This window comes from Mirounga angustirostris, unplaced genomic scaffold (assembly GCF_029215605.1).
Source record: "Mirounga angustirostris isolate CCGP_5_RB_7025 unplaced genomic scaffold, mMirAng1.0.hap1 SCAF_3, whole genome shotgun sequence".
NCBI lineage: Eukaryota > Metazoa > Chordata > Mammalia > Carnivora > Phocidae > Mirounga > Mirounga angustirostris.
In genome coordinates, this window is record NW_026991711.1 from 193372016 (window position 1) to 193393168 (window position 21153).

Genomic DNA, 21153 nt, shown 5'->3' on the forward strand with positions numbered 1-21153 from the left:
CCCCCGCCCCGCGGCCACCAACCGCCAGGCCGGACGCCCCCCAAACGGCAGGGACGCTCCACCTCTGCCCGCCTTCCCGCGCACGTCCTGGGCCCCACTGGCTGCCCGAGATGCCAGTCCTAGGGGGCGGGGCGGCCCGAGGACGCCTCAGGCGCCAGCCGCTGGGCGCTTCGCGGCTGAGCAAGCGCAGGGAGCCGGGCGTGTGTGGTTGTAAACGCGGGCCTCCGCCCCGGCGCGCTCCCTCCCGCAGCCCCGGGGAGCCGTCGTGCGCCGGCCCCGTGGTCGGCACCGCGTGCCTGAGCGCCCGCCGGGCGCACACTCAGGCGCGGGCTGCGGCAGGGGCCCGATCGGGCCCGGCCGCGGCCTCCATCTTGGGCACTAGCGGCGGTCACGTGGTGCGGCGTGCTCCCGGAGACTCGCGGGCGGCGCGGAGGGCGAGTGCGCAGGCGCGGCGGGCCCCGCCCTGCCCCGCGGCGGGAAGGCGGCCTCCGGGCGGGGGGCGCCGGCCGCCGGCCTCCCCGGGGCGAGGCGGAGGGCGTGCGGTGGTCCGCGTCGGCCGGTCCCCGCAGAGGGCTCGGCGCTGAGAGCTGCCGGGCCGGGGTCCTTGGGGCCGCGTCGAGTCCCGCCGGGCCCTGGACACCCGCGGGCTGGCGGTCGTCGGGCGCGCAGGGTCCCCGGCCACCACCCCGACCTGCGGCCGTGGACTCCGCAGCAGTGGGCTCGGCCTTGCCGCGCCGGCGCGCCTCCCGCCCTCGAGTCGCGCGCGTCGCCCAGCGGGACGGAGCCGCTGCGGCGGGTGTGCGGGTGCCCCGGGGGGCGGTTCGGCCTGCGACGCGCTTTCTCGAGGAAGGTGCGGGAGGGGCTCTGCAGTTAGTTTGCGTCCGTGAAACCGTACCTGGCGGGGTACTTTGACACCTGTCCAGATGCCGCAGAACCCAAACCGGTGACTCCAAAAACTTGAGAGCTCAGTCATCAAATTTTGTTAGATACGCTAAATAAAAACGTCCTTTCCTAGAAAGCGGAATCTCGAGAGGTCATTTAACTGAACCCAAGGTGTTTTCCTTCAAGTGCCAAAATGTCCTTACTGTTGAGGCTCTGCTGACACGCCCCTGGACCCTGGGATCCCACCGAAGTGCACGTGAAGAGACACGGGGGGGCCCGTGCAGCAGGCACGAGACCCAGCCTCAGACCCTGGTCGTGACAGAGAAATGTACGGAGGAGTCGCAGGCAGTGATTAGGTCCTCGGGAATCACCTGCTGGCTGAGAGGAGGCCAGGGCAGGCCTGCGCCGCCCCACCACGGGCTCCCTCCATGCCCGTCATCACCTAACAAAGGCTGATACCCTTCACTCATCCCCTGAAACCTCAACCTTTCCAGGCTTCATGGCCCAGATGCTTTTTCAGGAGAGAAGAGTAGCTTTTCTGTCGTAAAGAAAATCACTGCCTTATGGTATTTTATTTGTAGTATTGAAGAACTGGTTGGGGGGAGGGGGGTTCTGTCAACGCTCCAGAACTTAAAATCCGAAAACGGGTCAGTGTGATTATCAATCTTAGGATAATCCTGGAGACGGACAGAGGTGAAATCTGATGGGGTGTCTGTGACAAAGCTGGCCCGTGGGGTGCTGGCAGAGATGTGTTTGCTTACTTTGAGGGCCTTTCCTTTTAGAAATGAGCAGAGATTGGTTTAATGTTCTTGACCATTGACACCCAGAGGAAAACATGTAGCTATGTCAGTAAAAATTGAGTTTTCAAAGTGCAAAGGCACAATTTTACAATATTTTAAATATATTGAGACAAGTAATGATTCGAAAACCTTGGGCATTCGAAGTAGAAATGCCTGTCCTAAGATAGCGTAACTTTGAAGCAAATGAATGGTGAATCGCAGGATTTTAAAACCAAAGACATAGCTGAAGAAAATTACCTCTAGTGACCTGACTGATGACAGGAGAGGTACATTTATCAAATGTTCGTGTAAGGTGAGACAGAATCTGGGGCTGAGTAATATTCAGACGATAAAAATTGAGTTACAAAGTTGTTTCACGGATTATTAAAAGTATACAATAATCAGAAAATGCAGGGGAAATTCATACAAGCCTAGTAAAATTAATTTTACAAATACAAAATAAGAGAGACATGCCTGGAGAAACAGTCACATGGAAGAGTTCCGGGGTCTAATCCGAGGTGGGATTAGTGGAAAGATAGAACTGCATTCCGAGGGATGCGTAGTTGCATTGTGATGTGCCAGTGAGCCTCCCCTGCAGTTCTGAGAGCTTCTCCAAAGAGCGAGGCAAGAACCCCACTCACCTTTTCTGGAGAAGAACTTGGGAGCCTGAGCAGCTGTGTCTGCTCTTGGTCTCTGAGGGAATGTCTGGTTGAAGGAGACCATTTATGGCCAGTAAGAAGGATTAGGACAGTAGAGGTGTGCACAGAGAAAGGAAGGTCTCTAACACTGAAGCCGAGGGGGGAGGTGGAGTAACAGTCCGAACACCAGGCAACATCCACTTGGGGCTTCATACAAAGGCATTTTACAGAGAGTCCCAAACTCAAGAGCGTTTCGTTTCAGAAAGAAAATGAATCCCAGTGTTAAGTGAAGGGAACAAATCTTTCAATCAAAAATAAAAACAGACCCAAAGACTCAAATAAAAAATAAATAAATCTAGAAGTTCAATAGAGTAGCCAATTATACAAAACAAAAACAAAAACAAAACCCAGTAGCTTTCAGATGTACATTCAATCAATAATTATAAATGCTACTATTTATCGAGTTTTGCTATGTGGCAGGCATTGTGGTTAGCACTTTATGTGCATTAGAAAAACATGATGGAAAATTGCCAATCACATTAGCAAAAGAACATTTTAAATACCTACATGTAACATTAAACCCCAGTGGAACTTCATGGCACATGACAAATGGTGGAATCGTTCACCTGGAAGAATAAACATTTGAGAACAGTCAAAATAAGAAGAGTAATGGGGGGGGGGGAAGTGCTCCCAGAAAACAGAACCTATCATCGAGGCACCATAATGAAAACAACGTGGTACTGGCCAAGGTCAATGGAAGGTAACAGAACGTAAAGCAGCAGCCCCAAGCTGAGATGTGGCCAGCACGTGTTCTGTCTGTCCCAGCTCCTCCTCCTGGCCGGCCCCTTTCCAGGCTGGTCAATGCCTGTGTTATAGCAACTGGCAAGCATTTGAACATCTTCCCTGTGAGGATTTAAAAAACATAAAGGTGGCTTCTCAAATGAGGGAGAAAGCAATTGGTAAGGGCACCTGCTAATCATCTGAAGAAAAGAGTATAAAAGTTGGATTCCTACCTCATCAGATGAAGATTTAAGTATTGAACAAGACAAGCCATGAAAGTACTAAGAAAAATCTGTTGGTGGACATTTCTATAGGATTAGAGAATAGAAGGAATACCAGCAACAATTGTACAGTGAAATACTAATAAATTTGACTATGTTGCAGGTAAAATTTGAGGTATAGTCAGCCCAGTGATGGGTATTGAGGAAGGCACGTACTGCATGGAGCCCTGGGTGTTATATGCAAGCAATGAATCATGGAACACTACATCAAAAACTAACGATGTACTGTATGGTGACTAACATAACATAATAAAATAAAATTTTTTAAAAATAAAAATAAAATCAGCAAAGAAAGATAAGTTTCAAAGGTGGCATATTCATATAAGGGAGTATTACCCAACGATAAAAGAGAATGAACTGCTGAGACAGATGAATGAACATCAAAAATATCATACAAGTCCCATACAAAAGACTATCTACTATATGACTCCATTAATATGAAATTCAGGCACCAGCTTAAAGGATCTCTGGGATTAGGAATCAGAGGTCTGGTTCTCTCTGAGGGTGTGGGTGGGGAAAACCCAGCAAAGAGAACTTCTCAGGCCAAGGAGATGATCCACATCTCTATGGGGGTGCAAAGCGCACTGGAGTAAGGAGGTATCAGAACTCTTTGAATTTAAGAGTTGTGCCCTTCTTGGGGAGATTTTACCTCAAGGGAAAGAAATAGTGGAGGCGGCAGCTACCCCAGAGTGTGTGTGTGTGTGTGTGTATGTGTGTGTGTGTGTGTGGAGGGGGGGCAGGGATGGAACCTCCCGATGCATCCAAAACATAAGTAAGTGTAAGAGATAAATGACTGGAGCCGCGTATGTGCATCATGTTGCATAAAGGCTTAATCTCCTTCACAGTGAGAGGGCTTTCAAGCTGACAATGAAGCGAACACCACAGAGGCAGAGACATGAACAGCACACACAAAAGGAGAAATGCCCAATAAACATGACTAAACGTTCTGTTCCCTAATCATAAAGGAAATAGGACAGCTTATTTATAAGAGCATATGTGGAGGAATAAACACTATTACACGTTAACAGTGATTGTCAACTCGTGGAAACTTTGAGACAGCCACTTAAAGAGACACGGATAGAAAACCTTAACGTTTCGCATGTTCTTTCACCTACTGATTTCACTTATAGAACTTCATTCTAATGGAATAAATATCGATGTTGATAATGATTTAGCTAAAAAGATTCACAGCAACAATGATTGCAAGATACGCCAATTTGTGTACATAACCATACAGACATATGAATATCTATCTATCTATCTCCAAGTTTCCAAAAATAGGAGAGTTAATATCATGGAAAGAAACCCACATTAGAGTTTTAAGTGAAAAGGAAGACTATAGAACCTCATTACAGCATGGCACAGTCTTTATAAATGAAAACATTTATAGACGTAGAAAAGACAGGAAGACGCCCATCAGAATGTTCCCAGTGCTTCCTTCTGAGTATGCAGGGGGATGAGACATCATTGTTCTCTTTTTGCTCATCCCAGCTTTCTCAGTTCCCCAGTGAGCATGGATTACTTTTGTATAAAAGAGAAATCTCTGAAAGGATCTGAAGTGAACTAAGGAAGCTGTAGGGCGAGTAGCTGAGGGGGTCAGTTGGCCGGTCACTGGCGTGCAGGGCTGTCGGGCAGGTGGGGAGATACTCTGCCAAGTTCAGATGGAGGCAGCAGAGACGAGTCAGGGTAGGAACAGGGGAAGCAGCCGGTATGAAGCTCCTGCCACCCAGGTTCCGGGCCTGGAGCCTCGATGAGGTGGAGCTGACCTTGACTGGGCAGACAGTCAAGAGCTACCAAAGATGGTGGTCTTGTTTGTTTTGTTTTCATCTGTTATGTTTTTTGAGATGAAACGATGAGGTCATCAGCATATGGGAAGGAGCTGAGGTCCAGAGGTGATGAGACCAGGGAGGAGGGCCAGGTGTGAGCAGGAGGGAAGCTGTGGAAAGCGGTGGAGAAAGGGGGCCACGCCTGGAGGCCAGCCCACCGGGGATGCTCTCAGGGAAGCAGTACACTGAGGGAATGAGAGCTGAAAAAGTACGTTTGAGCAGACTCGTGTTTTGAGGAATTTAGCTGCAAAGTGTCTTAGCCTGCGTCCCGCGCAGCCGAAGTCATGCAGGGCTTGGGAGTGTGATCCCAGGGGCAGGAATGATGGCTTGGCGAGTTAGAGACGCGACAGGCAGGAGGGAGGGCCAATGCCAGGCTGCATAACCCAGCTGGCCAGAACTGTCCACCTGGGGGAAGGAGTTGGGGTCGGGGCGTTGAGTCAGGGTTACCCCCCTGGGTGAAAAGTCCCCACACTTGCAGGTCTGGAGCACACAAGTCCGAAGAGAGTCCCAGGAGCAACTACCCTGAGCATCAGAGAAATTCTGGGGCAGGAGACCAAAGGCACTTAGGCCAAGCCAGGAGCCTTGGGGGGCGTCAGCAGAGCCCCCGCAGCAGTGGCTGGGATGGGAGGGCCCACTTCAGAACTGCAAGTCCGCGCCAGGCAGGCAGGCAGCCAAGAGGCTAGGGTCACCCATCATCCTGGTGACATCGCTTGTGGCAGCCCCTCAGACCCAAGGGTGTCTGGCTGTGGATGATAAACCACATGGTCACCCAGGGAGCCAGGAGGGGAAGACGTGGAGGAAGGATTGTATTTTGTCCTCATGCAGGAGACTCCTGCGTATCAGTGGCCCGAGGTGGCCCCAGAGGGCAACCTGGAAGAGGGGACGGGAGTGCCAGACCATCCCTAACATGTGGTCCTGTGGCAAGGGGCTCGGGCAGGCGCACACATCACATGTCCCCCCTTGCTCTGTAACTGGAATTTCGAGTCATTCCCCTCCCCTGCCATGCCACCCCCTTGGCCCTGGCTTGTCCCCTTTCTCTTCCTACCTCTGGCTCCATGACACACCTGAGGGTGCTTTACTTCCACACTCTGGCCACCCCAGCCCACTGTACTAAGCTCTCCCCTCTCCAGCACCCTCAGCTTCCTTCAGCCCTGAGGGTGGCAGCCCTGTGGTGCCAGCTACCTTTGGAGGGATGGGCTGAGGAAGGGGCCCCTGCATGGGTTCACAAAACGGGTTCTGGCCGTTTGGACAGGGACTCACGGGCCCCAGTTACGTGGAGCAGGACCTAGAACAGGGAGCCGGGGCCCCACAGACTTCTCACTAGGGAGAAGATATGCTAGGGGAGCGGGTAGGTGCTGGAGAGCATGAGCCCAGGCCATGCTCTTGCTCTGGGCCTTATAAGGGAGGTGCTGAAAAGCCCAGGCAGAAGAAAGCTTAACCAGAAGACTAAAAGGGAGGAGGGGCGTGTGCGCTCAGATACAGACATGTTTCTGGGGGTGGGGGCAGGCGGCGAGGATAGCACCTTCATTATATAATAGATATGCTCACAGCTGAGACACGGGAGTCAGGACGGGCTAGTAATAACAGCAACCAGCAGCACCGAACGTCCTGCTATGAGCCATGCGTGCTGGAAAAGGCGTTGGTGGGGTACTGAAATGCAAGCCGAGCAGGGCTATAAAAACGGTTGCTCAGTAGTCCCGAGGACCCAGCCAGAGTCCAAGGCTGCGTCTTTATAATGACACCAAGCCACGTGGTCTGTTTTTTCTGGTAGTGATCAGAAGCCTAGGTACAAAGAACTCATGGTTGGATGATGCAAGGTTGCAGGGCTGCCCTCAGTTGGATTTGAGTTCATGAGACCTGCAAGGTCTGGGAACCCTCGGGCCAACAAAGGCACGTGAAAAGTAGTCCAGGTATGGGATACTCTTGGGGCGTCTGGCAGAAGCAAACAGCTCTAACAAGGGAAACACCCTCAGCCCACAGATAAAGCCTCACTCAAAATGAGCTCACAACTAAAATTATAAAGCCTGAAGGAAGTAGTTCACCATGGGCAAGAGTCAGCAAAGAAGCAAAAAGCAGGATCAGATTTTCTCCCCATCCCCCTAAGAAACTGAGATAATATACAAGAGTTTAATGTACATATGCTAGAAATGTCTAAGGAAGTTAAGGAAGACTTGAACATGTAACAAAAGAGTAAGTCTCTAGGTAAAAGAAACGATGAGGGATTTTTTTAAAGATTTTATGTATTCATTTGAGAGAGAGAGCAGGGGGGAAGGGGCACGAGCCAGGGGGAGGGGCAGAGGGAGAAGTGGACCCCCTCCCGCGCTGAGCAGGGAGCAGGACCCTGGGATCATGACCTGAGCCAACTGTGGATCACCACATCAAAAACTAATGATGTATTGTATGGTGACTAACATAATAAAATAAAATTTAAATTTAAAAAAACAACAAAACACAAAGGCAAACGCTTAACTGACGAGCCACCCAGGTGCCCCAGGAAAGATGAGTTTTTAAAAAACAAGTAAAACCTCTAGACATGAAGAATGTAGCCACTGAACTTAAAAATGCAATGAGAAACATAAGAGCATAGTAGGGATAACAGAAAACATTCTTCTTCACAAACTGGAAGCCAGATCTGAGGAAATTATGCAAACGCAGACCAGAGAGACAAGGAGGGAGAAGCCAACATCCTGTAGGAAAGTGGTGACCACACTGGTGCCCTGAGCCCACCTCCTCCACTCGAGGGGGCCCAAACCCTGCGGCTTCAGGAGTTGCCTGCTTAGGCTCACAGCTGCATCCTTCTCCAGAGAGCTGTCCTTGGTCAAGGGAATCAGCTCACCTGGAGGGGCTTGGGAGGGCACCCCTCGCCTCCCAGGGGGCCCCCCCAGGGATGTCTGACTGACAGGGATAGACAAGACCAGCCCCCATGCTACTTTAAGCACACTTCTGAACCCCCACAGGACGGGGCTGAACCAAGGCCTGAGTCTAACTCTAACTTGCTTGGCTCCTCCCCCGCCCTGTCCTGCTGACCCTCCCTTCTCCTGAGAGCAATCCTTCCATAAACAATTTGCACAAGAATCCTCACGTCCAGCCCTGCTCCTGTGGCATCAGATCTAAAGGAGGCATTTCAGGAGGAAAGAATGGAGGAGCCACATAGGAGTTCTTCCAGCTGTAGCACATCTGTCTCCCAGGGGGTCCGAAGGGTTTGCAGACCCACCCTGTGATCATTTCCCCAGCCCCCAAGTATGGATGGTATTAATTCACAGTACGCATTAACATTTGTTTTGTGGCCTAGTATGTGGCCATGGCCAGTGGTCGTAAATGTTTCATATATGCCTGGGAAAAAAATGTGTTTGCTAATTTAAGAGTTCAGAATTCTTTCAATTTGTGAACATTAGTTTCAGCTTGGGATGGATATACTTAGCAGACACCAGAGACCCTGCTTTCATTCCCTCGCCTGTGGAATAACAGTTATCACGGCAGGAAAGGCCAAGAGGAAAGCCCCTCAACATGCCCCCCTGCCCTGGCCAAGGTTTTTTCTGGTAGTGCTCAGAAGGGAGTCTCCCTGCCCAAGTCAGCTGAAAGAAAATGCTGAGCAGAGTAATTGTAAGTGTGCAAGTAAATCTGAGCTCATGCTAAGTGTGAGCTCTAGCAAGCGATAAGTATAAAATAAAATGACAGATGCTTTCTGGTGTATAATAACTAGGTAGAGCTGGTAAGGCAGCAGGGACATTGGAGGTTGAGCATTTTAAAATCCTTGTATTGTCTGGGAGTTTAACTTTAGCTTTTGTTAAGCAAAAAGTGCTTGTTACAAGTTTTAAAGAAAGCACTGAAAGATTTGAAATAGAATGGACAACTTACATGGCAGTGAGGGGCCCAGGAGAAGAAAGGAAGGAAAGATGGAAAGAAAAACCATCATCCTAATAACATGTAGGGAAGAAGATTAAAGAGCAGGTTAAAGAGAAAACCCAGAATAACACTGGGAACTAAATCTGAATAGATCAGTTATCACAATGAATATAAACAGACTAAATTTTCCAGTTAAAGACAGATTGTCAGTTTGGGTTTAAAAATACAATCCTTCTTCCTACTGTTTATAAATGATAGCCCCAAACATGAAAAGTTGATAGTCTGCAGGGGCAAAAAAACGATGTTCTGGGTCAACACTAATCAAAGGAAGTCCCTGTTATTATAATATTGGTTAAAATCAACTGTAAGGAAAGAATGCATTAGAGGCAAAAGTGGCCACTACCTATTGGAATATCCATCAGGGAGATATATCGGTTTAAGCTTTTACATCTTTAATTTGGACTCAAAACAATATAAAGCAAAAATTTGAAAAGTTCCCAGGAGAAATTTATAAACCCACACTAGTGGAAAACACTATTTTTCAGTAACTGATATACAAGATTTGAATCATAAAATTAACAAGTTTATGAACGAATGTTCCCATACTGAAAGAATTCTGCACTCTGAAATAGCAAACATGTTCTATATAGAACATTTACAAATGTGGCCATGGCCACTTTCTAGACCACAAAGCATATCTCAACATGTTCCAAAGAACCAATGCCTAACAGACAACCTTCTTTTACCAAAATGTGATTAAGTTAGAAACCTATTACAAAAACGTAACTCCAAGAACATCTATAGGCAAACTATTTTTTTTTAAAGATTTTATTTATTTATTTGACAAAGAGAGACAGAGTGAAGAAGGGACATAAGCAGGGGGAGTGGGAGAGGGAGAAGCAGGCTTCCCGCCGAGCAGGGAGCCCGATGCGGGGCTCGATCCCAGGACCCTGGGATCAGGACCTGAGCTGAAGGCAGACGCTTAACGGCTGAGCCACCCAGGCGCCCCTATAGGCAAACTATTGGAACCAATAAGAGAGCCCAGCAAGACTGCTGGGTATAAGATCCATATTTCAAAATTGATCGTGTCCCTAAGGCCAGCTGGAAACACTCAGAATCATAAAGAAGATACCACTGACAGTGCAAGAACCTCATGATACCTAGGGATTGACCTAACAAAAGTTGTGTAGATATTTATGGAGACAACTATGGAACTTTATTGAAAGATACTAAAAAGGTACCCAAATAACTGGAGACATAGACCAAATTTCATCAATTCAGGAATATACATTTTTTTTTACATTAACATCTCAGAAATTGGATATGTCTGAAAATTGAGGGTCCCTTGGCTGTGTCATACGTCATTGATCAATTGTCAGCACTTTTTCCTTCTCCATACCACACAAAATAATGGTGCATCTTTTACTCAATGGCACCTTGTATTAAATGAATACCATGTCCATGGATGGGGAGACGCGAAATTGTAAAATCGGCTATTCTCCCCAATGTATTTTATAACTTCAATGTAATTTTTTGGCAAGTTGGTTCTGAAAAATCATTGAAAAGTGAAGAGCCCAGGATAGGCAAGGCAATTTTGATAAGTACATGGTGGTGGGGGAAGGTGTATTTGCCAGATGTCAAGATCTCTTCTAAGCTTTAGGAATTCGACCATGTGGTCTTGGCTCAAAGATAGAGCAGTGTAACAGAATAGAGTTAGACAAATGTGTATGGAAACTTGATCTGGGACAGAGATTGCATTACAGAGCAGGGGAGAAGCACTACTAAATAATTGATGCTTGGGCAAATGGTTAACCATGCTGGAAAAAAAAATACAATTCCTGTCTCATATCAAACACATAAACTTGCTAGAAAAAAATATCTGTGAAAAGCAAAAACTTTAAAGTTTTAGAAGTACATATGGGATGGATAGTTTTATGATCCATGGAAGGACTTCTTTTAAAGATTTCTTACATAGAATATAAACGGAATAAGCCATGAAAGAAAATATTAACAAATTTGGCATCATTGTTCAACAGCATTAGCCATCAGGGAAATGCACGTTAACCCGCAATAAGATACCACTTCATACCTTTTTGAGTGGCCGATGTGAAAAGTGGTGAAAACAGTGAGCACTGGCAGGGATGTAGCGCTCACATGTGGTCTGTGGGAATGCAAAATGGAACGGCCACTCCAAAACACGATTTTACAATTTTCGTTCCCAAAGGTAAACATATACTTATCATATGACCTGTAATCTTACTCCTAGGTCTTCACCCTCCAGAAATGAAGATGTATTCACACAAAAACCTGTGTACGAAAGTTCACAGCTCCATTCCTGAATGGAGGTCTGCCAACAGTTGAATGAACATACAGAACAGTGGTATATCCGTACAGTGGGATCCTCCATGACAACAAAATGGGATGAGCTCTTGTAGATACACATGTGTGCTCATGCATTATTCTTTCCTGTTTTCTGTAAGCTTAAAATATTTGACAGTGACACACAAAATAAAATGCATACGTACACAAGGAATCAAATTATGGAAGACACCTGAAAGAACGGAATCTTTCTCTTTGAAGACTCTATTGGTATTTAAACACTGGGTGGTTATTTATTCAATGCTTGTCTTCCACATTAGACAAGAAGCCCTCTAGAACCAGGTCTACTGTTCATTGCTATACTTTTTCCAACTCGCCCAGCTTCTGGCCCTCCTCTATAAATGTGTGTTGAATGAACAACATCATTTTTGAGATTCAGAAAAGGCAAGAATTGTACATTATTTCAAAATCATATTTAGGGAGTGCCTGGGTGGCTCAGTCCTTAAGCATCTGCCTTCGGCTCAGGTCATGATCCCAGGGTCCTGGGATTGAGCCCTGCATCGGGCTCCCTGCTCGGCGGGAAGCCTGCTTCTCCCTCTCCCACTCCCCCTGCTTGTGTTCCCTCTCTTGCTGTGTCTCTGTCAAATAAATAAATAAAATCTTAAAAAAAAAAAGATAAAATCATATTTAGGAACATTACCAGTTTTACCATTAAATTCTCTATTTTTCCTCTCATTCATACCAGTCTTAAGAGTTAAATTCTAGGGATGCCTGGGTGGTTCAGTAGGTGAAGTGTCTGCCTTAGGTTCAGGTCATGATCTCAGGGTCCTGGGATTGAGTCCCACACCGGGCTCTCTCCTTATCAGGGAGTCTGCTTCTCCCTCTCACGTTCCTTCTCTCAAGTAAATAAAATCTTTTTTTTAAATAAAGAGTTAATTTCTATGGGCTCCACAGAAATCAGTTATTTCTATAGGAAAATCAAATTACATTTTCACTAACAAGCAGTTTCTATTTTTAAACACCGAAGACATTCCAAAATATAATGATAATTCAAATGAATATATATAAATGTGGGCAAACAGTTAATTTTGCTCTTCAAGTGACCATGATATGTTGAGTTATTTTTGTTTACAAGAAAGGAACTTTCCATGAGAAATGTTTTATCATGATTTCACTTTTAAGTGAAAATATCTTTATTATTCCATGAATCTTTTTAACATTTGACCCCCAAAATATTGCCATCGCTTATAACTTGGGCTGATTAGCAGACCCTCCTGATCATAATTTAAATGTCTGCACAGTTATGACATAGACAGCACACAGGCAGCCTTCTCTCATTGAATCCCCATGACAACCTTCCCCTGCAGGTGCTCTTATTCATTGTACAGGTGAGGGACGGGTGACTTGGGCCAGAAGAACCTGCCTGAGGACACAGGTCTAGACTGGGAATTCTATGCAGGTTGGGGGAGTCGGGGGAGATGATCCATCCCATGTTCACTGCTGTGGCCCAGCATGTAGTAGGTACTGAGAGCATCTGCTGGGTGAATAATTCAAGAAACATCTATTAAGAAATGGAGGTAGAGACAGGACTCAGGTCTAGCTGGTTCCAAGCATTCGCTCTCTCTTTTTTTTTTTTTTTTTTATAAGCACCATATGTTTGGTTTCTCTTTCTTCAATCCTGACCCATTGGGCATTTTCTTCCTAAAATGTCCTAGTAGAATAGGAATAATTAAATAATCTTTCCTTTATTAAAGTGAAAAATCACTCTGCTCCATAAAGCAAAGGTAGGAATCATTTGGAAACGGTTTCCCCTTCTGTTTATGCACAGCTGGGAGCCTGTCCGGGGGTCGGGGCGGGGAGGAGGTTGGCACGGAGCCTCTAGTCCCTTACACAAGACTTGCCCTTACCCTCCAGCCCAAGACCCACGGAATGAGACCAGTGCCCCCGCTGAGTGCGCTTCACAGCCGCCCTGCGCTACTATAGAAACTCAACAATAGGGCATCTGATTTTTAATTTTAATTTTATTTTTTCCCCACTAAAATATTCAAGTGAGAAACATTTGGAGATTTATATTCAGGGCACAAGACCAAATGGCGTCTGAAGCATTTCTTTGTTACATATAATTAATTTTTCTTGGCTTTTTTCTCCATCATGACAAAGCCAGATCTGTACCATTCATCCTATTTATAGGTGAATATTTATCTTCCCTGAAGATTCTCAGCAACAGCCACTGAGATGCTGGAGGGGAGAGAACGGGTCTGCTTCATCTCCTGTCTTCATGTGCAAACTGGAGAAGCAACCTGAACCAGGCACTCTGAGTTACTGACTTGAATTTTTAAAAACAAGCAAGCAACAAACAAACAACCAAAAACGCACCCTCGGTTGGCTTCCATCTTATGAAGGAAAGTGATGGAGCTCCCTCTATGTCACCTTGAATGGGCAAGGAGAAGCAGCGAGTTGGGGGAGTTTGGGTGGGAGATGGGTTGGGGGGGACAAAGAAGTATTGTTTCTCTCTTTTCCTTTTGTTTTTCTAGAAAAAACCTCTTTGTGTCATATATATGTACATATATATACACACACACAAACCACCCACAATTAGAATCTAAAGAACTGTAGAAAAGAAAACTGCATCGAGAATGTTATTTTTCCAATAAAAGATAGATGTGATCTGGCCCCTGGGTGTTGGTTTTAAGTGGAGATATTGACTTCCAGCTGACTGATGAGTGGAACATCTTTCTCCTGAAATATTGATAGTAGATTACACGAAACCACAAACTATCTCCATAAAGCACATCATTTCTAATCCTAATGGTGTTTTCTTTCCTCTGGATGACTGCTACATTCATGATATGATGGCTTTATTCTATCTTGGGGAAAAACTTTTTACCATACTGCTAAATTAACTTGTCAAAAGGCTTCAAACTTCGGAAGCTTTTACAGCTCAATTCAATGCTATTATTCAAGATTGAATGGGAAGGGCTGTGGACTGTAAAAGCTTGCAAAAAATAAATTTCACAGGCTTTCACAGACGGAGTGAAATACTTACCTTTTGTCCAGGTTGTATATCTTTATTGGGGGGGGTCTCAGAATAACTCCATTTTGCCTATAAATCCTCGCTCTTACCCTAAAAGTCTGTGCGTTTTTGTCTGTTGCCCTTGAAGGTCTTGGGCAGTGCACATCCTCTCGATAACAAGTCATCCCTGCAGAGCACAATGGGGACTGGAGTGCTCTCCAAAACATGGGGCAGAAAGCAAGACAGAGCCTGCCAGCTCCCGGAATGATCCTTGAGTCTTTCTAGCTCTTTTATTCTCAATACAGACTCCCAAGGGATTTGGTAGCCAATTACTGCTTCCTAATGCAAGCCAACGGTCATGGTACTTTCCAGGGCTATGTCTGGATCGGGGGGGAAGGCACACAAAAACGCGGCAAGTGATGTCAGCACTGTAACTGAGACCGGGCCATTTGGAACACCAGGTGAAGCACAAATGTCCAACAGTACATGGCGTCTCGGTGCCAGACCCCAGAACGCTCAGACCACCAGGTAGTCAGGTCGGTGCCACAAGCCATGTGTTGATCCATGGACCTCATGCAGTTGTGGTCAGTGACTGACATGTACCCCTGGGCACGGAAGGAATTCTAGCAGTGGGGTGGGAAGACGTTTGGTCTGATCTGCTTTTCCTTTTCACACGGAGCTTCTGTTTTTACCAAATCACTTCTTAAGGAAATGCCATTAGTGGATGCTGGGTTTTTGGTTTTTTGCTGCTGCTGTTGTTGTTGTTTTTTAGTGCTCTGAGGTGGTCAGTTGCGATGGGTAGGTTACCCTGTAGTCTTGTGGAGTCAGCTTTCTAAGATCTGTCTTGCATCTGTAAGAACTTATTTCAATGCCAGCTCAAAATGCTCAAGGTACGCTTAAAAAAAACTTAGAGATTTGTGTGCCTGTACACCGAGGAGACGACAAGACAAATACCCTCATAGTTCTCATGTGTAAGGGCGAGTTTAAATCCTTCCTCTCTGATAGAGACTTCTTGCTCCCTCAACCAGAAGAGATCTTTTGTCCGAGCCTTTTTTGGAACGGAGCATTATTTCTTTCACGCCCAACAATTCCTATCTTGTGTGATGGTTATCTGCATGCATGCATTACTGCTATCAGACTAAATGTCTGTCGGTCCAACGTGTCATCCATATTCCCTTCCCCCAGCGCCCCTCCCCATAGCACACCCCCACAATATACCTCCGGGAGTGAGGCCTGGGAATGAGTCCTTGGGTAGCTCATCAAGGAGTCTAATGGGCATCGAAGATTGCAAACAGCTGTGCTAGGTGACCTGCGAGTAAGGAAATCCCCTGGGGTTCCTGCAAAGTGCCAGGAAGCCTCACAAAATAGTCAGGGCTGGGCTTTAGTGGATGGGTGTGGCTGCAACACTTGCCCAGGAGAAGAGGTCTCAGGGGTCTGGGCAGGGGTGGAGAGTAGAGGGCTGGTTCAGAGGACTTGGGGGCATCCTTTGAAATAGCACTGGGTTGCCAGTCCCCGAGGAGGGAGCGGAGCTCAGTCTGCTGCCAGGAGCACTCGGATCCTGGGGAGCTCCCCCCGGGGCCCCCTTGCTTTTGATTCCCAGCCCCCTTCATGGCCATTTCACAGGGTTCTGCTCTCATGTGGATGAAGTTCTTGGACTTGAGCTCTGAGCTAGCATCTTTCTTGATGTCTCAGTTCTTCTTGAACGTCAAGCTCAACTGGACATGATCCAACGGATCAGAAGGACGGTGGGGAGGGAGCTCTGCTGGATTTTTGGAAACAGGAGCATCACGCTAACGGCAATCCTCTGGGAAGTCTTCTTACAGAAATTCTGCTGTGGCACCCAGTAAGATTCCTATGTTTCCCTCTGCGTGGTTTGAGGGAACAGGGGGAGCAGGAGAGGGACTTGTATTTATGAGCCTCTGCTGTCTGCCGTGCTCCACGGTCGGCATTTTACCTACGGGACATACGACTCTTTGCTGCAACCCGGAATCTCTCTAGATTAGTATCCCCTTTTTCCAGAGAGGGAGACCAAATACTCAGAGACTCGGAACAGCTTCCCAAAGTCACACAGTTAATAAGTGAGGGCCAGGGGTGGATCTTCATACAGCCAGCTCCTGAGGGCTTCCCCCCCACACACACCACACTTCCTGCCAACAGCTACCCGCGCCTGGAAAACACGGCCCCGGGCATACGAAAACCTGGACTCAGAGTCAGAGAGGATGTTTTGTATTAACAATGGACTTTTTGATTTACCGGAGACTCTCTTAATTCCTGAAGGGTTTTTTGTTTCTTTGTTTGTTTTCCCAGTAGAGGTGTCCTGGTGAATTCAAAATCTAACTGGGAAATTAGAAATCTGATTTGCTATCTTTGTAAGAATGTGAGTTTTGGCAAAGTGCAATTGCGTACTCTTAGAGCGCACAGGAGTCGGCGAACTGACGGGAGACGTCGCCTGTCCCCACTGACTGCCTCTGCTGGACTGGCCTTCCCACGGTCAGGGGACATGAACGATCGTAGGAGGCCAAGCCAACCAAGGAAACAAAAGCAATCACTTACAAAGGATCCCGGTATTTTGAGGAGAACATAATCCTTGAGAATATAAAGAGCAGAATGCAAGTCAAGGAAGAGGAGAGGACAGCATTATTGAACAGGTAGAGGGTCAATACAGCTGTATGGACAGCCCTGAGTTATTTCCTTCAGAGGACTTGTCAAGAGTGGACTTGACCATGGTCGCCTGTGCCTTCACTGTGACTGCCCCTGGTTGCGGGTAGCTCCCCAGGGCCGGCCTCTTCCCGGCCAGGGACCAACCTGTCATGAAGGGGATGCTCTCCGAGGTGAATGGTAAGCAACTCACAGATCTGAGAGGCTCAGTGCCTCTCGCTGGTCAGCAAAGGGGCTGTGCATCTCGAATTCTTCGAATTCTTCTGGCGGCCCGGGGCTCCACTTGGGCTTTCCATCCACCTTGAAAGCCCACCCAAGAGCCCCTGCTGGAACACAAGGGTCCCCTGTTGGAGACTGAGCACCCAGCACCAGCCAGCCCCAGAGAGCCCGGCTCGGGCTCCGTGAGTGGCACCCTGGCGGCCCAGGTGCCCAGCCGGGGCCTGCCAGGGAGGGGTCTGCAGGACAGGACAGAACGCTGGGGGCGGCCTGGTGCCCAGGGCCAGGGCACAGGGTCCAACCAGGTGGTAAATGACTTTTTTAAAAGTGTTTTTAAAAGAGAGTGAACCAGATCCCGAAACAGTATTTGTGAGACCAAGAAAAAGGTCAGAAAAAGGCTATGTCAAAGAGGTAATTTTAGAGAAAGGACAGAGAAAGATGGTTTTGAGGACACGAAGATCTACCTGTTGGTGAAAATGAAGATTTTATCAGAGGCATCACTGCAGGGGAGGGTGTAGACGGAGGTGGGGCTTCGGAGAGCCGGTGGTGCCGCTGGGGCAGAAGGGCGAACCCAACACCTGCAGGGCACCGAGAGGAGTGAGCGAGCCGCGCATTGGTCACGGCGAGCATGCTCACAGCCCGGGAGAAGCAGCCACCAGCCGCTCAGCTGGGTCCCTGCAGTGGCTTGTCCGGCGCAGACTATTTCCGAGCTGGAGAAAGAGGGCCTTGGGGAGAAAGTGGCGCAAAGGTCGCAGCTCACCCCGGTCCTGCTGGGGCCCCGCTGCGTTGCCAGTGAGCAGCCGACCAGCTCCACGCACGGACGGCATGCAGAGAGGAGCACGGTGCGCTCCGGACCTCTGCTCGGGGCCTCCTGGTAGTTGCCGGGGGGGTTGGGAAGAAGCACGCGGAGTAGCCACTGGGTGAGCATCTCCGGACAAGGCTGGAGAAGCCCCTAGCCGACCAAGGAGCAGTCACAGTTCGCTGAGACACCGAAGCCTGAGGTCTGCCTCTGTAAGGTTCTGGTCCCGTACACCTCCGGGCCTCACACACACACACACACACACACGTGCGCGCGCGCACCCGCTTTCTTTTCTTTTTTTTTTTTTTTTTAAAGATTTTATTTATTTATTTGAGAGAGAGCATGAGAGGGAGGAGGTCAGAGGGAGAAGCAGACTCCCTGCCGAGCAGGGAGCCCGATACGGGACTCGATCCCGGGACTCCAGGATCATGACCTGAGCCGAAGGCAGTCGCTTAACCAACTGAGCCACCCAGGCGCCCCGCGCACCCGCTTTCTTGTTCAGCTGCCCCCAGGCACCGGGTGGCTTTTGTGTCCCGGTGTGGGTTCTTGCTCCCCGTGCTTGTCCACGGAGATCCTCTAAGCCTGCCCTGTCCCCAACACCCCGGCAATACTGACAGCTTTGCACTTTGGATCCCAAGCGACTTGAGAAGCAGACAGTGAGAGGCTGGGGGTTTGTGGTTCCAGCAACATGTTTTGGACGTGGAGTGGCACAGCAGTGAACGAAGCATGAAAACCAAAGCTTTGGAAATTCCATTCCCGCCATGTCGGTGTCACGAGGGCTCTGGGGCAGCTGTGTTCTGCTCTTCCTCCAGCTCGTGGCCCTGGAGCGTGAGGTTCCCCCCGCTGTCCCCAAGCCAGGCCACGCCCACCCAGCTGGGCCACAGTCCTCACTGGGTCCAGCCGGGAGTCAGCCGGGGCCAAACCATGTAAACTCTAAGCCCACGACTTTACATCCAAACCCTCCAGACGGCTTCTGTGTGTTCTCGCACCCGTTCTTCAGGCTTTAGGTTCAATTCCTGTTCCTTCATCAGCTCCCACTCAGGCATTTTGTGAGCTGAATCTTTGCAGAATATCCAGGGGGCTGGGGGGCGAGGCCCGAATGGGGTCGGAGCTCCCCCTTCCACCCGGTTGTTGCCTCTTGGGGTGCAGAGCACAGAGGCCCGGCTTTGGGGCCGCCCCCGAGCTGTGAGGTGTCGAGTTATCAGCCTCTCGGCTCCCAAGGGCCACCCCCACCGAGTCGTGGCTCCCACGTCCACGTCCCAGCTACCCTGGCAGCAGAGGGTTAAGTCGGCCAGCTCAGGAGGAGGGCCTCAGGAGTGCTTGATGATGTGCTCCTTCCCGTGGTTTCTCGTCCTGCCTCACCCAGGGGACCTTCCCACCATGGGCACCACATCCCCCTTTCCACGAAGCCCCTCCCAGCACACATGGCCCCCTCCCGGAGGGTTCTGCTTAATGCCAGGTGCTACCTTTCCCTGGTGTCACTCAGATTTTCATGTAATCGGCACAAGGGCCATCTCCTCGGTCCCCTTCAGAGCAATGGCACAGGACTGACTCAGCAGCACAAGAGACTCGGTGTGGCCGGTGAGAACGTAAGACAGGTGCTGTGCCCCCCTCCCCCCAGCATCCGTGTCCCCTTCTTCTCTGACAGCAGAATGCCCTCTTGTCCAGATCTGGGCTGTGCTGTCTAGCTCTCAGGGATCTTCCACCCGCCTCAGCCTGAGGCCTGCTTCGTGATGGATTTGACCCCTCCACGGTGTCTCATCTCTCTTGGCTAGCGGTTGGTCTGGGATCCGCCAGAGTCTTAATGCTGACAAGTTGTAAGCAGGAGCTAGGCTGATCACCATCGATGTCTTGCTTTCCAGGTAATAAGGAGTAGACTCGGATACCATGCCCCCTTTGCCTTTTGCTCTTCACTATTTTTTTTTTTTTTTACTTGAATGTGGGTGTGATGCTGGACATGCAGCACCCTGCTGTCATCAGGAGGCACAAGCATGAAGGTGAGCGTCGATTTGCTAAGGACACTGGAGCAGAAAATTAGGAGGAGCCTGTGTTCCCAGGCAGCACCGAAGAGGAGCCTTGGACCATCCACCTCCAAACTTTCTGTGTGTAATGAATTTAAGCTGCTGAGCTTGGGCAAACTTTCTGCAGCTCAAACCATTCCTAAGTGGTAGAAAGTATAATTAAAAATTTTTATATAAAAAATATATTCAGCAGTAAAAGGACCATGGTGAACATTACTTAACTCTCTCAGTAGGACTCTAGAAAAGTCCTACTGAATTGCTCGCATGTTTAACTAGTATAAGAAACACCTTGTATAAACATTAATCAGTGGACAAGTCTGTATCTCAGATGGAAGCAAATGCAGATCAGACCCTGAGGACTGAGGATCAGCATCTCCAAGGAGCAAGGCTCTGTGTATTGAAGAATATGCTTTTATGGGAAGTGATATCAGTGTTCAGGTGCGTGCGTTATTAATAATCCTCTAATCCCCTGGAACACAGCGGTGCTTAGCAGGAAATACAAGACCAGGGATTCAACTTTGTTCTTGGTTCCTATAAGAACACGCACCGTCTGCTTGCCCCCTGTTCATTTTCAGTCTTGCCATCGGAGCACTGCCTTCAGTCTGCCCCCTTCCAGCAAAATCAGAATCCGAATCAGGGCAAAAGATCCTGCGAGGTCCCTACACAGTTTCTCCTTACAGCTGCCCTGCAGGCTCTGTCTTCTCTCCTCCAGTGCATTTCACGTTAAGGGAATGAAAACAAACACAAATCACTTTACTTTGGGTCATTACCTCTGAGAACAGTTGTGCCGCTGAGACTCCCTATATCTTGGAAACAGATACTTCAACACAAGTTCTTAGTCGGAGTTCCTTATTCCGAGTGGTTCCAATTACAATAAAAAGAGTAGCACTGTCAGAAACGGTAATTTCAGGATCTCAGATTGAGGCACAAATGCCAACTCTTCAAATTTAGTTTTTCAGCATGTTTCCTCAAAATGAAAAATGTTCGTTTCTGTAAACTTCTTAACATTCTAAAAAAAAAAAGTTATGTAAAGGAGGTGAAATATTGTGAATTTATAAACAGTGCATATTTTCATATGCGTATGAGGAACACATA